The sequence below is a fragment of the Abramis brama genome (assembly GCF_963993115.1).
Source record: "Abramis brama genome assembly, chromosome: 23".
NCBI lineage: Eukaryota > Metazoa > Chordata > Actinopteri > Cypriniformes > Leuciscidae > Abramis > Abramis brama.
Genome location: NC_139985.1, coordinates 15403966 through 15418822, shown reverse-complemented (window position 1 = coordinate 15418822; position 14857 = coordinate 15403966).

Below are 14857 nucleotides of genomic sequence, written 5' to 3'. Positions count from 1 at the left end.
CATAGCCTACTGATAGAGGACATGGCAGAGTTGGATATATTTTAGACTTTCTTTCAGTAACAAAGAATAGAACATTCTTAGGTCTAGGTCGGCTAGGTCTTTTTAGAAGAAAAAATCAGTCCAATTTGCGCGATGTACTCGCTTTTGTCCAACATGAAATTCATCGAGGTTTCGTGGTTTCCCAGGATACCATAAGACGCATTATTGTTGTTGATCCTCAAGGTGTGGAATTTCGACGAAGGAGACGCTTGAGAAGACGCCAGTACACTTGTGCTGGCCCAAATGCACTCTGGCATATAGCCAGATATGATAAATTAAAACCGTACGGCATTGCCATTAATGGCTGTATAGATGGTTACAGTCTTTACATTCTGTGGATGGAGGCGTACACAACCAACAACGATTAATAATGCGTCTTATGGTATCCTGGGAAACCACGAAACCTCGATGAGGTTGATATCAGTATATGCAATGAACACTGATCGAATGCGTTATTCTCTACATTACATTTCGACTTTTTTTCTCGAAACACAGCAACTTTATTCTCGAAATTTAATGAGTTTATTCTCACGATTACTTCGACTTTTTTTCTCGAAATTTAACGTTTTTTTTCTCGAAACACAACGACTTTATTCTCGAAATTTAATGAGTTTATTCTCACGATTACTTCAACTTTTTTTCTCGAAATTTAACGTTTTTTTTCTCGAAACACAACAACTTTATTCTCGAAATTTAATGAGTTTATTCTCACGATTACTTCGACTTTTTTTCTCGAAATTTAACGAGTTTTTTCTCGAAACACAACGACTTTATTCTCAATATTTAATGAGTTTATTCTCAAGATTGTATTTCGACTTTTTTTCTCGAAATTTAACGAGTTTAATCTCGCATTATAATGACTTTAATCTCGAGATGGTTTTATTTTTTTATTATTGCTTGGCCCTAATCCTCTTCCGTACTTATTGGACATGCATCAGGTACATGATTTTTTTTTTTTGGTACTTCATTAAAATGGGAATAAATGGGAATAAAATAAAGTAGCTGTTGCATATCCCTTGTAAAACGTTTAACATTGACACTTTTGCAGTACCTATTATGGAAATAATATACTTTAAAAGAATATACTTAAGTGTGAACTGATTGTAAATTTTGTTAAATTCTGACATAATTCATTGCAATTAAATACATGTATTATAGTGTGATTTTTTTTTAAATGCAGTTAACTGAACTTTAGATTGCTTTTTCACTTAAGTAGGACTTAAGTACATCATTATTTGTAATTTCTTTTCTTTTTTTTTTACTTCTATTGTCTTGGTTGAAATATGGTTAAAGTGTACGGCCAAATGTACTGACAATCATTTAAGGTAAACTAAAATATACTTTAATGTCATTTCTATTTAAACTTATATGTAATGTATTTAAATATATTTATAATTACACATTTGAAATGATGAAGATGCAATTTAGTATATTTAAAATATATTAACTTTAACTACAGTTAAAATTATAATCAATTAGCCTATTTTACATGTGCTTTAGAATGTTAGTCAACACATCAAAAGTGTACTAATTTAATAACACATTATTACAAAGTGCACTTTTTAAAAATGAAAGTGTACTCTCTTTTAGTACACTCAAGTGACCTTGTATTTCATTAATATTCCATTATCTGCAAGTACAGTTGTTTAAAATATACTTTATAATTTGCACATTCAGAACATTAAATTGACTTCTTTTTTACAAGGTTGTTTCCAAAGCCTTTGACTCTTACAGATTGGAAAGATAAGAATATTTTGCCCAGCTCACATGAAAAAACAAAACAAGCTTTGATAGACTGTAAAGCTGGTTTTCAGAGTGTTAAGCAACAGATGGGTGATTGTTATAGGCTCGGTTTATTGTTTTTTAAACCTTTTACTTTTTTTTCTTCTAAATAAATCCTTTGGAATCAAAATTATTTGGGGGCAAGACAAGAGCAGACACCGTTATCAAGTACAACACAGAAAGGCATTATCATCATTGCATTTTGGAAACAAGGTAGGACAGATTCAGATCAGTCGCTTTCAAAAAGACTGGAGATAAACAACCAAACAACAGATTTACTGATGAGCCAATAATCAATAATTTCACAACAATGGACTGCAATTAGTGCACAATACAAATAGTTTCACACCTAACATGCCCACCTTTGCTAAATCAATGCGAAAATCTGTCCAGTCCCTTTCTGCAAAACTCAATTCTGCTATAATCAGTCAGATATATTTAACACAACTGATCTTTCTGAGGTGAGATGATTGGAACCTGATGAAGTGTAAGATACTGAAGGTAAAGTAAGGTAACGCTCACCAGTGCTCTGTTGGTATTCCCTCAGGAGTCAGTGTCTCAGGTCCATTCAATGAGATGGGGACAACCTTTGCTGAGGTCATCTTTAAAAACCATGCCTGTTTTATACACATTAAACACACACACATTATTTTCCAGCTTGAACATACAGTCAAGGATGAACAGGCAATGACAGATCATCCTTTATTCACACACTTGCACCACATCAGCAGAAATGTTTTGCTGAATTTCTATTCATGTTCTTGTCTTTTTCGCAACCATTAATAATATAGACATGCTGGACTTGCACAGCACAGACTATTTCAATTTTTCAATGTTTCTCTTTTACTTTTACACCTTCTTAAAGTATTTCACATCCATTATTATAAGAGTATCACCTCTTCAGTTACAACTTATTGATGTCATGGTCATCAAGTATTTCTAAAGGTGCGCTCATATTTACCGCCGTTCAGTCAAATCCAGTCATTTTAAAAGGAATCCACATAATCATGTAATCAATATAACTTTTTTGCCTGTAGAATTTAGCAGAAATGACCGCATCCCAGTGGCAACACAGGTTAATAGTGAGTTTCTATCAACTACAGATAGTCTCTACATGTCATCCAATTGTTCATTTGTTTACAAAGTTGACTCTCAGCAAATAGGACAAATCGGTCAATCAGCTACAAAGGCAAAAATAGAAACTGACGTAGAGAAATAAATATGACATAAAAAGAAAGCTCTGCTTTATTATGTTGTTTGTCTTGTCAAAATATATCCCACACCTAGGACCCCATACAATAAAGGCAAGATTAAAAAACGAGTCCACTCTCCTAGGCCACCCATAAAAGTGCTGTGAGCTTCAGTGGTAGCTGTGGGAGTTCATGTGAGTTTATGGAGTTTGTCTGTATATATATACATGCTCAAAAGAGGTTTTGTGGAACATAACTGTTTTAATTTTGTATGTTTGGTTTTTATGTGTGTGCCCAAGTACAAAAGCATTAGATATGTGCCAGCTGGGCTCACCACAGGAGTGGATGACTATGTCCCCCTTTCCCTTTAATTTCCTCTCTCTCTCTCTCTTTCATTTATTACTTCATTTATAACCCCTCTACTGCTAATTCATTTAGACCCATGGGCGCTCTGAATATATTTGGACGTTTTCAAAAAAAATGTGTGTACAAGAGGCAGCTTCACAAATTTGATCATGTGTTGATGATTAGATGAGGATCATCTAAACAAATGGCCTGTGGGGCTCACAAAGTGCCGTCATAAAGCGTAATTGTGTCCATGACTGTCTCTGTGAGGGATGGTCTATGTGACATGTGAAGAGGCTTTTCACCTGCCATGAACTCCTGCTGCGTTCACCTGAACTGACCTTGAACTGACCTAGAGAAGACAAGACAGAGATATTGTAAACCTCAAAGCATATAATAGAGTACATCAACACTCTCATACATCGTCTTTAAAAAATATTTGTAACCATTTAGGGTGCAATTTTACATCCAAGCCACCATGGGTAATTGCTATTACTTTTTTAACATTAGGTGATGCAAGAAATATAAGCTTAGCGTTAAGTTCTGCCAGGAAGACTCAATCAGCGCGTCATGAATTAACTCACTTCTAACCAATCATGTGTTAACACTCTCAGTATAAAAGAATGGTACTTACATCCGTCTGAGTTCGCAGATACTGACGGCGCCAATTACCTCCATCCTCCCCACCACCACCAGGATGGTCCCTTCCTTTACCTCCAGGGGGTCGGCTGCGCCCCTGCCTTCATCTTCAGGCGGGATTTGCAGATTCCGTTACCCTCGCATTGCTTGCTAAGGACGGGGCCTACGCCAAAGACTATGCTTGCTGAGCTATTAATACATTTACTCTTGTTATATCATTTTATCTCCCGAGTCTTTCTGGTAGAAATGGATGGATGGATGGAAATACTAATGGAATGGAGTAACAATATAATATAATCAACATATTGATATTAAGTGGCTACAGTACAATTCAATTAATTTCAGCTTAATTTTGTCATATATGCTTGATTAACAATAAAGAATTCACTTACAAGATGATTTAAAGCTATTACAAGCCAAGCACCCAAAAGCCTTTTTTCATTTTTTTATTTTATTTCATTTTTATGATACTCCCCCTACTTGTTAAAGTGGATTAATTCCACTTGACTGCAATGCATTTCTTTAGTTTATTTCTTTAGTAAATAAACTCAAGACATTCACACCATAGCCAGTAAAAAGACGCTCTGTGAACTTGATAATGAGCTGTAAATAACCCTCTGTAAAGTTTGGATGATGCTAATTAGTGTACACAAAAACATCTTTGAATATGTTGTACCACAGTAATGGTTCTATTAATTATGGATTACTTAAATCTGTGTAATATGGAAGCTACTATAAATGATGAGGGCAATCACAGGCTGTATATGAATAACCACCGTCTGATCACCACTAAGGTCTCTCAGAGCTGGAATCATATCATGTGTTAATAGTTTTTATACATGAAAGGCTATTATTTACCTGCTGTTTATTGCACAATGCACAGGGGAAGTGCTGAGCCAGCACTGGGGCTCATTTCACACATTATTCAGGGCTACTGAAATGGCCTGAACCCCATTTTTTCCCAACCTAAAACATGTCTGATTTGATTTATGTGGCAGCTTTTACACAGCTTACTCTGTAACCTCACACATGGACTAATCTTGTGTGTGTGTGTGTGTATGTGTGTGGTCCTGGTAAACCCTATGTTACGAGGACCAAATGTCCCCACAAAAATAGTGCATCTGAGAATAAACAAAAACTAAAACTGAAATAAAATGAATTAAACCCAAATATTAAACAGAAAAAAATAATAATAAAAATGACAAAAGCACATTACAAAAAAAACTAAAATTAAAATGAAAACTGAAAATAAACAAACTGAAAATAATAGCTAGGGGGTCATGATGGTTCTAAAAAGAACATTATTTTGTGTATTTGGTTTAATGCAATGTGTTTACGTTGTTTTAGGTTCAGAAAAGTCATAATTTTACACATACCATACATTATTGTTGCTCCTCTATGCCCCGCCTTTCTGATTGCATCGATTTTTACAAAGCTCATCATTCTGAAAAGCGCGGTGTGCTCTGATTGGCCAGCCATCCAGTGCATTGTGATTGGCCCGAATACCTTAAGCGTGTGACGGAAATGTCACGCCCCTTACCATATTTGGAACACTACGTAAACATAAAACCATGTCAGCATTTGTGATCGTAGAAACGACAAACAAGCGCTACTCTTTACTGCCCAAAACTCGCATTTGAATAGTCAGTAGCAAATTATTAAAATATGAAAACATACTTGCAGGCTGTGTCTGTGAGTCAGAAGCGCCAGACTGTACTTGCAAAGATGGAATTGCCCAAGAATCAGCCTTTGTGCGCAGCCGGCCTTGTACTCTCGCAGGTTCTGGAAACAGTCCTCCGCAGCACAGTCGAATATTTTGGTTGTACTGTTCTAGAACAGTGTTGTAAATAAAACTAAACCACTGTTTTCTAATTGTGTCCTCTTTTGGAAGGCCAAACAAAGTAGTCCTGCTTTCGCAACGAAAAACACTGCATCTCCATGACATGGCGGCGCCAGCGGCAACAATAATACAGCGAGAATAAAAGTTACGCCTTCTTTCTTTGCGTATATATTTGGGTGTTATTAAACTCTGCCCCCACACACACTGACGTAGATTTGTGGGGGCATGTTTGAATGAAGTGTTTTAGGAAGGCGTGGCTGAGCCTTAACTTTTATAAAGAAAATAGGCTTGTTCGACTTCATGCAGCTCTGCGCAGACCGATCGGCGGCTGACTTGAAGCAGTGCATGCCGGTTAGAAATTTTGACTGTGACTGTGACGTATGACGACTGTGACTGTGACCATCAAAGTACCGTGAGAGCGATTCGAGAGTAGCCGGAGAACTCAGCCAGCTTCTCAAGAGTGGCTGCACTGGGCTGCACGAGCTCTGATGACGACACAGCTGTTCCACGATTGGCCGGATTCACCCATAGACAGTAAAAGAAATGGACACAGCGACCCCATTGGATTCCATTAAATAATGGACAAATGGAGTCTTTAAACGCCTCAGATGTAAAGTTATTCGGTGTCAGAGTGACGCCAAAATGAATGGGAGTCAATGGAATGCTAACAGCATTTGCTAACCAGGTGATGGTCTGCTAATCAATGGCGGCCCCCGGGGAAGCTTCAGTTTTTTCTGAAAGATTACCCCCTTGGTTTATTCGAACACCTTTAGTTCCTCTAAAGCTCACAAATCAGTTTTTTATAATATTTTAAAACGTAGACCACTTCATTGATAGTAGCTTATGTTGAACTTTATTCTTGTTCAAACAGACGCTGTATGAAGCAGTACATAAAATATTGAATGAAAATGTCTCTGAAACATCTGTGTATTATTTGGCAAATATTGCATTTATTTCACTTCAGCTGTAGTAAAGTATGCAAACACCACGTGAGCGGTCACTACGGGAACCAGAAAGTGTCCGACTTCACGTGTCCGTTTGCAGCTCCTCCCCGCCTGCACGCGGCTACTCTCGCCGATCGGTTACATCCAGCCGAACACACCTTATCTCTTTAGGTTTGACACTTTGAGTTGTAACTCCGTAGATCGTATACACGCACAAACAGCTACATAACACAATAAAGAAAAAGGAAAACAAGAAATCGCATCATATGACCCCTTTAGTAAAAAATATATAAATAATACTAAAATCACACTGATCACAATGAATGGGAAATTAAAGCAGCATAGAAGTGATCCTGTGTGAGGAACAAACTGAAAATCTTGTTACCAACCCAAACTAAGGTGAGCCCATAATGGCTTCAATTAAACTAAATTTGAACTGTATATGGAAATAAGCAATCAGTACGATTCTTCAAAAATTTCTCCATGTGCCATGGAAAGAAAGTTATACAGGTTCAGAACGACATGGTGAATAAGTGATGCCATAATTTAAGTTTTGGGTGAACTTTAAAAGAGTCACCCCTGTTTTTTTATGTATTTATTTATGATTTCTGGAGAAAAATTAAATAAAATTCAGACAAAAGGGAGGCAATGATGAAAACAAAAAATATAAATAGTCAGTGCATGGAAGTAAAGCGCTAAAAAGTACAAATATACAATAAGTCATAATCATATTCTAAGGGCTTTTACTTGACAAACTCATTTTGTTTTATTTCCAGTTCTTAGAACAGCATGTAAGCCTGTCCAGGCTGGTTAAAACACTGTAGGGGCTCTCTCAGTATATAACAACAGCATGATTTTATGACACTCATAATGTTTTCCTTCTAATGCTTAAGGGGAGCAGAACCCATAAAAGCACACAAACCATTCTCATGGCATTCTGTCCATTGAGCTGATATTGAACCTCCATTCTCACTTCCAGCTTGTGTTTATGCAGCCACATAAAGCATTGCATTTCAAACTTTTCTTTTTAGGCAACATCTCCTCCAACGACGGGAAGGAGGACCACGGCAGTGCATTAGCACCCAAATGCATCTTTCATTATGCCGGTTCATGATCTCAGGTTTAGGCTTGGGGTAAAAACTGTAAATGAAGACAGATCTTCAGAACATGCAGTATGGAAAGAGGCTTTTCCCCCCCTTTGAATGTAGCAACAATGTCTCCTCATAACATCATGGAGTGCACAAAGGAGAAAATGAATGGCTTTCTAGCTGTGTCGCAGTATGTGAAGATGTCTCAGACAGATAGCATGGTTTTAATTACCTGCTGAATGAAGCGTCCGCAGTGAGCTGAAGCTGAGAATGTCTTTACTGTGTGGTTATGATAGCGTATATCTCAGCTTCCCTCTCTGCTCACATCAATCATCCATGTTATGATGCGGTGAGGTATAATGTTAAGCAGAAGAGACTTACAACCAGAGCAGTACAGTTTGAAAAGAATATAATATGACATAATTTAATATGTACACCATTTGAACATTACTTCAATTTGAACCATTTGAACATTAGTTCAATTTAAAGGATTTTTTCATATATATTGTAATGTGTAAATCTTAAAAACAGATTGAAATACTTTAGTGCATAATATAGTATAACAATGTTTTATATAACTTGATTTTATAAAATGTATCATTGCACTAAGAGCAAAAAAAAAAAGATAAAACTTTCCATTGCAAACAAGTATTGACGACTGTGGCCAATAGAATTCATCATCATGAAAGCGAACAAGAAAACAAACATAAAGATGATGAGTGGAACTAATATATGGCTCCTACAGATCGATCTGCTGTAAACTAACTTCAGCCTGATTCTAAGCACACTGTGAATCTTGAATCTTACACACTCAGTTCTTTTACAACCAGACTATTTCTGCGCAGACCCTACGGCCAGCATCAACTAGTATCCCGATCTTCAGGCAGAAGGAACTGGATGAAATATTCTGATTCCTGAATGATATCAATCCACAATCTGACTTGTGATGCAGCCTTGAATTAAACCACGCTTTGGCCAGAGGATGACTGGTCCCTCGACTGAGCCTGGTTTCTCCCAAGTTTTTTCTCCATTTCTGTCAACAATGGAGTTTGGTTCCTTGCCACTGTCGCCTTTTGGCTTGCTTAGTTGGGGACACTTAATTTTATTGACTTGACTGCACTGACACTATTGAATGAGAACAGAACTGAGCCGGATGATGACATCACTGTTTTCCCCAGAGCTGCTTTATAGATTAAATAAACTTCCGTAATTGATGAACTTTTATTGAACTGAATCAACACTGAACTGGTTGTCTTTTTAGAGCTGCTTTACAGCAGAATTTAATTATTTTTGCATTGTTGAATCGTTATTTTCCTGTTTATCCCTTTGAAAATCTGTATTTTATAAAGCGCTATAAATAAAGGTGACTTGACTTGACAACCATAAATGGATTGGAAGACCTTGCTTTAAAAGGTTTATGTGACATTAAGCTAATAGCATCATGTTTAAATACATTTCCCCACTACGACTGCCATAGACATGACAAGTAGACCCTCAAACTATTATTACAAGCAAGAAGTCAGTCAGTAATGAAAATGCATGACAGTGACGTATACAAGTACAAAGACACTGATTTACACAAATGTAGCATTATCACCACCAGAGCAATAAAGCTGTATGTTTAGCAGATCTGTATGTACATTGTTGAAAAGCAGAGGAGAATTATAGGATATTGCAGGATTATAGTTGCATGACTGACATAATTAGATATTCCACAGTGACACACATTTGAGGAAATGTAAAATATTTGTGTTTTTTGAAGGAAAGATTAGACAAAATTGGGATTTGCACAGACAGATTTGCTCTGATTCAACACTGACCTGTATTTCACCTCGTCATGAAAAAAATAAAAGATTAAAATGTCATGACCATCACCACATGGGCGCTCAAAATTCAACATTTTCTAAATGCTGTGGGTGGCTGGTGGGGATCATGATTTAACGATTAAAGTGATTAATTACCATATCTGTCCATCCAGCTTATGATTTTATCCACTGTAGGACAAAGCATCTATAAGATGTTTTTGAATATTGCATTACCCTTGAAGCCACTGTATACATCAAAAAACATATAATATGAATTTTTTAGTAGTTTTCTCAAAAACGCTGCATTTTGAATGTTTATATGTGCATCTGCTCATAATGGCCAATTTTCTTCTGTTGATAAAAATAAATCTGGAATTTCTAACTCCGTTTCATCATTTATTCATATGTATTTGAAATGGAAATCTGCTTGTGGCTCGAGCAGTTTCATAAAGGGTAAATTTGTCTGACATTTAGTATCACTTTTAGTGCAAAAACATCATCTGTTAATTTCAGATCAAACATAACCATAACAGAGAAACTGCTGTTTCTTTATTAAAAAGCAAGATTCCTATTTCTGCTTGTGGAGATGCTCCTTCCTGCAGAGGTTAGTGAAATCTAATAAAGCATAACCAGATAATCAAAGTCTTTAGGTTATGCAGTGGCCTTAAAGCACACTTAACCCTCACTATCTCAAGCTAAGCTATATCCCATAACACATTATGTTCAGGAACTCACATGCCCCGAAACTGCAAGATGTTGAGGAAAACATTAACGGATATTATAATTTAACTGTAATACACTAATGCCCGGTTTCACAGACAAGGCTTAAGTTAAAATAACTTAAGGCTTAAGTTAAAATAACTAAATTGTGTCATCTGTTACATTTAAACTACTGAACAGACATTTAGAAGTTTATTTTAATATGCAAAGTATTGAAAATCAAGCTTTATGCAGTCATAACCTTCGACGAACAGTGGAATGCACATGCAAAAATGTTTAGCATTTTTCAGCATTTTTCATCAAAGATTATAGGCTAGTATTTTGACCAATAGAGGATCAGAACATCACAGCTCGACCTCTTGTATCAATATAAACAAGACAAAGCACACAGCTGCATGGAATAACATTTTAAATTGTTATTTTAGTTTTAATGTTTTATTAATTAGTTGTATTAATTATTAAAACATTTTTCTTTTTAATTAGATAATTTTATGTATTTAATTTTGATGTTTGTTTAATGTATATTGGTAGAAAGTTACAACAAAAATCACAGAAATTAGTTTTAAACTTTGTGTTGACATTATTTTAGTTCTTATGCATTTTAATAATTGTATTTTATTTTTAAATTGACAATTTTATGCATTTAATTTTGATATTTAATGTGTATTGGTGGAAAGATACAAAAAAGAAAGAAAATCACAGAAATCAGAGTTTTAAACTGTACAGAATATATATATATATATATATATATATATATATATATATATATATATATATATATATATATATATATATATATATATATATATTTAGTTTGACCTCCAGAAATGGCTGAACAAGGTTTAGCACCTCCTTTCTCTGGTCATTTGCTAAAAGAAAAAAAAACAGAAACAAAATCTTGTAAGGGTACAAGGGTACAATCTTGCAAGCCGTTATGGATTTACACTAACTGTCGCCTCTGACAGTGATCTACGATTACAATCCAATGTGTAATACTTCTAAATATTACAGAGATCAACCCTACTTTACAGCATTCTTTTACAATAGCTTCTTACACTGACCATTGCTGTTTTTATAGTTTCATACAGTGATCATAAAACTGACGGCAGCCACTGTAGTATTCACAACTCTGCACTCAATACCCACACTAACCCCGACTCATATGATCCTCCACATCCACGGCTGTGATGATTTAGTGGGTCGTGGTGTTCACAGAGAAAGCCAAAGGCCTTTTGTCTCCATCGGTGTTGAACGTCATCAGTCATGACACCGAACAGATAGGAGAGACAGACGAAAGATAACTGTGGTGTCCTGTTATGATGCCTGCAAATGGAGTGTGAAGGCTCCTTTTTGGCTGCATCATTCCATGGCAGGAAACTGTTCTGTGATAAGACACTTGATGCTCTCCAAAGCATTTCTGTCAAATGCATCAAAACACTGTGAACATAAGCCATGTTTCATGCCATGCATAAGTATCTATCTATCCATTCATCTATATATATATATATATATATATATATATATATATACTGTATATATATTGTATTTGTGACTGACCTAAGAGGGTTAGAAAATATCCATTAAAGATAATCACCTATAATCATGATGAAGGATTTTTCTCTCACAAAATAAATGTAAAGGCAATGTTAATTGCAGTTTGCGAACCCATTTTAATTCTGCAATGTGACATTTTCAAGTTAAATTGAGATAATTTATCCCCCCCCCCCCCCCCCCCCCAAAAAAAACTACTAATAAAGCAGGACTTGATTTCATCTATCAGGAAGTGAATGAATTGCGAAAAGTGGGTGAAAAAAACAGAGCCGGGTCCAAGTAAAAAAAACAAAAAACATTAACCCATAAGTCATTCACAATAAGACCAGGAACATGCATTAAGAAGGTAAATAGCGTACTTTTTTTTCATGTTGACTCTCAAATCACAACCACTTCTGAAAACACCTATTAGTCAATTCCATGTTTGCATTTAAAATGCACATTACGCAGGCACATATTCAGAATATAATAGCCGACACCACTGAGTGTTAAATAACGCACACACACATACATAAAAACTGACTCAATAATACACGTCTGCATAAATGCTTTCTCTTTTGCCTGAGGTAATATGAAATATCATCTTCCTCAACCCACCCACCCAGTAGCGACGAGCCCTTGGATTTACTCTCCTTATTACCTCTGTGGAGCATTTCATTTCCTGGGCATTTAGGGCTGTTATTGCTACAAGCATTGGCACGTCAGAGTTGGCAATCACTCTGGGCAATGCAGTGTGACAGTGACACACGGCGACATCATTCAGTCATGGGAACGCTCTCTCTCTCGCGCATGTCTATGTGTGCGTGTGCATTAACCCAGCTGCTTATTTTTCCCTAAGTACACCAGCTACCATCCATCACTTCATTGATTGGTGTTGAGAAACACCTATGCTTGGGAAAATGGTCCAAATGAAGTGTGTGCTGTGAACAGGATTGATTTTAATCAAAGGTCCTCACAATTGTGCTATAATGAATATATCATGAGCCACTGAGGAAATCCTGCACGCTGGCACTAGATTTGCTTTGAGTTCTCTAGGGGCCAGGCTGATGATCTCTCCTTAGCCTACTGTGCTAACCTTAGAATAGGTTTCCCACGTGTGTAAATGTGTGTTATCTGACGGGCTTGTCCTCGTCTCAGAAGAGAATGTACCACAGCATTCTTAAAGAATGCTCGATTCTGAGATGCATATTCATCTCTTAGAGAAGACCAGCATGGTTATAAACAACTCCAACACTTTTAAGTATATATTATAATTTGAAGAGGTTAAACTGCAGCCTGTTTAAAAAAAGTAGTAAGCTACATTACTAGCTACAAATAGAAACCAGGTAACTACACTCAAAGCTTCTTAAAGGGGTCATATAATGCCATTTTTGTACAAGCTAATATGATTCTTTAGGGTCTAAATTAAAAGTTTGTAATATACTTTAATTAAAAAATTTCATTAGTATTGTAAGAAAACACTCATTTTACCTGGTCAAAAACAGCTCTGTTTTCAGCACGCCGTTTAAGTGCATGTGTCTTTAAATGATAATGAGCTTTATTCACCCCGCCCCTCTGTTCTGTGCGTACACCGTTTGTAACACAATAACACAATAACCATAACGCGTTGTTCATTATAAACGTGGGATTATGAATTATATTGAGAACGTCGTACATAGAAAACATGCCGTAATGTACCCTGAGTGTAAACCTTAGCCGCATTCATCGTGAAGCGTGCTAGCGATTTGCAAAGATTAATATAAAGATTAATATAAAGGTTAATAAAACGTTACACTCACTTCAGTTCTTCTGGAGGTGCAGCAGGAACACGAATAGTTGGTACCGATCCTTTTTTCAGGAGCAGCTTCTTAGCAAAACCAGCTTCACCCTCGTTTGTAAAGCAGTCTGGTGTGTGAAATTATTCGTGTAAACATGAAAGCATTGACGTTGATCGTGGGGAATATTCCCTTCGAAAACAAACTCAGCCACTGCGTCTTCAGCTGTACGGATTTAGGAACATCAAAATGACTGCTGTGTTCGTTATTACACCCAAGAACAGAACAACACAATCGCTTAGACGCCATTCTGCTCATAGACAGTGCTCCAGCGTATCAACAATGACGCGCGGACTATGATTGACAGCTCGCTGGTCTGTGTTGAAATGCTGCTGTCAATCAACAATCGTGGGAGGGGCGTCTGACCGTGTGACGTCACAAGGTCGAACGGCTTGATTTTAGAGAGGGGAAAACATATAAGGAGATTTAAAAAAAAAACACTGGATGGATTTTTATCATTTTATGATGGTTGTGTACAGGCACTGCCAACACACATTTCAGTACAATCAACTTGTAAAAGTGCATGTACCATTACACTCACCTAAAGGATTATTAGGAACACCTGTTCAATTTCTCATTAATGCAATTATCTAATCAACCAATCACATGGCAGTTCAATGCATTTAGGGGTGTGGTCCTGGTCAAGACAATCTCCTGAACTCCAAACTGAATGTCAGAATGGGAAAGAAAGGTGATTTAAGTAATTTTGAGCGTGGCATGGTTGTTGGTGCCAGACGGGCCGGTCTGAGTATTTCACAATCTGCTCAGTTACTGGGATTTTCACGCACAACCATTTCTAGGGTTTACAAAGAATGGTGTGAAAAGGGAAAAACATCCAGTATGCGGCAGTCCTGTGGGCGAAAATGCCTTGTTGATGCTAGAGGTCAGAGGAGAATGGGCCGACTGATTCAAGCTGATAGAAGAGCAACTTTGACTGAAATAACCACTCGTTACAACCGAGGTATGCAGCAAAGCATTTGTGAAGCCACAACACGCACAACCTTGAGGCGGATGGGCTACAACAGCAGAAGACCCCACCGGGTACCACTCATCTCCACTACAAATAGGAAAAAGAGGCTACAATTTGCACAAGCTCACCA